Here is a 2,941-nt window from a genome sequence, read left to right on the forward strand (position 1 = left end):
TGAATGATTTTTCAGTTTTTGACAATCATCAACTATAACTCATAAGAATAAATGTTGTTTTTAGTCGTGATTGGTTTTTACTTGTGACTAAAAGTATGTATAACCTATATATTCTTCAACAACATAACCAATGAATGGTGCTGTAATTTCTTCAAACATCGGGATATTTGAAATATCATTTTTATATATTTAGTATAAATATTATCAACATATAGCTATAAGTTTAATAAATTTTTAACGATTATTTCTCAATCGGTGTGAGAAAAAAACTTGAAAATCTTTTCAAATGACTATATCTTAGAACTGTGTCATCGTTTAATTTGACGCAATTCAGGAAAGTCATTTCTTTCGTCATTTTTTAGAAGATTTGGAACAATGATTGCGTGCATCATATCATGGAGATGCTATAGTTTCAATCTCATAAACAAAACAAATTTTATTCTATCGAGTTTACATTTTGTTTTATAATATTTTATATATGGTGGAACGACATACAAAATTAATTATTGTATTTTAAAAATCTTGAGAAGGACACGGATAACGTAATTAAGATATATATATATGAGATATCATTCAAATATATATATCAAAGTATTTGTCTTATTCAATATCTCATCTAATAATACAACTGTTTAAATTTCATGAGCATCTTATAATAGATAAAATTAATTTGATGAAATATTGTATAATTCAATTTGAATTTCACTATTAGGCTAACTGAATTTATTTGGCGAGTAGTTCTCTATGTTACCATCATATATCTCATGAATTAATTTGTTAGCCACTTTAACTAAAAAAATAGACAAAAACAACCTCTTAGCCACCTCGAAATCTATCGATATAATATTGGAAGAAATAAAGTGCAACCGGCTCAATGTCTCAATTTATTAAAAATACACAAAATTGATATATTGTGTCCACAAAGCTTTATAATTGTTCTCAAACCATTAAAAATAGAATGAGAATTTTTCACAATTTTTTTTCATGTATTTCTTTTTCTGAATGAAGAATTTTTTCTTTTTGTTTATTCTTTGAGAAATATTGATATTTTATATGACATCAATATGTTGCAAACCATGAAGTAGCAACATAATNATCAACATATAGCTATAAGTTTAATAAATTTTTAACGATTATTTCTCAATCGGTGTGAGAAAAAAACTTGAAAATCTTTTCAAATGACTATATCTTAGAACTGTGTCATCGTTTAATTTGACGCAATTCAGGAAAGTCATTTCTTTCGTCATTTTTTAGAAGATTTGGAACAATGATTGCGTGCATCATATCATGGAGATGCTATAGTTTCAATCTCATAAACAAAACAAATTTTATTCTATCGAGTTTACATTTTGTTTTATAATATTTTATATATGGTGGAACGACATACAAAATTAATTATTGTATTTTAAAAATCTTGAGAAGGACACGGATAACGTAATTAAGATATATATATATGAGATATCATTCAAATATATATATCAAAGTATTTGTCTTATTCAATATCTCATCTAATAATACAACTGTTTAAATTTCATGAGCATCTTATAATAGATAAAATTAATTTGATGAAATATTGTATAATTCAATTTGAATTTCACTATTAGGCTAACTGAATTTATTTGGCGAGTAGTTCTCTATGTTACCATCATATATCTCATGAATTAATTTGTTAGCCACTTTAACTAAAAAAATAGACAAAAACAACCTCTTAGCCACCTCGAAATCTATCGATATAATATTGGAAGAAATAAAGTGCAACCGGCTCAATGTCTCAATTTATTAAAAATACACAAAATTGATATATTGTGTCCACAAAGCTTTATAATTGTTCTCAAACCATTAAAAATAGAATGAGAATTTTTCACAATTTTTTTTCATGTATTTCTTTTTCTGAATGAAGAATTTTTTCTTTTTGTTTATTCTTTGAGAAATATTGATATTTTATATGACATCAATATGTTGCAAACCATGAAGTAGCAACATAATCACTATATAACTCTTAAAGGTTTACACATACAATTTTCCAATTTCTTCTTCATTGTGCTGCGTTGAAATTTAAATATGAATCATTCTTGATCTTAATATTTTGCTTTAAATACGCCTTCAAATATATATGTATATGTTTTATGTCACTTAGTTAGACCTAATTTCAAATATCTAAAAAAATGTGTTTGAATTATATCATACAGAAATAGGGGCATAGTAATATGCAACATTATTTTTTTTAACATGTTTTTTTCATCCACTATGTCATAAATTTTTTGTTCAAAATTTGATTTATTTCTTAACTACATATATGAAGAACCAATAAATTATATAATGAACAGAAATCATATATTACCCTCATCGTAGAACATAAGACCCAAAATATGTGGCTTTGATTGGTGTACTCTCATACATATTTTCATATAAACAACAAGACAAATAATAGAATATCAGAAAAATTAATTACCGCCAACAATACTAAACAAAATGAATTTAAAAAATTCATGACACAAACAACCTCCATAAAAAAATGATAACTCAAAGTTCAAAAATAATTTATTTAGTACAATAACAAAGAAATTGAAGTATATACAAGCAACAAAAAGCATAAATCACTCTCAAATTAAATACTAACTCATATTATTCAAAATTTTTATAAATTTTTCAATATTTTTTTCAAATAAAGAGAATGCGCCTTACTAACGTCATGGTTTCATAAATATTTTACTTTTTAAAAAAACACACAAAGGAAAAAATGGTGCCTCAAAATAATCATGAAAAATCTTTTAATAAAACCTTAAGAAATAAAAATCTAATACGAAGTCACATAATTTTCCTTAAATCAAAGAAAAATATTAGACCGTTGACAAAATATATCTGGCAACGACAAAACATACGTTAACTTCTGATCAATTAAAATTTAGAATCATGCATAATCATTTAAGTAGAACAAAAT

Source organism: Primulina huaijiensis, chromosome 14 (assembly GCF_012295235.1).
Source record: "Primulina huaijiensis isolate GDHJ02 chromosome 14, ASM1229523v2, whole genome shotgun sequence".
NCBI classification, from domain to species: Eukaryota; Viridiplantae; Streptophyta; class Magnoliopsida; order Lamiales; family Gesneriaceae; genus Primulina; species Primulina huaijiensis.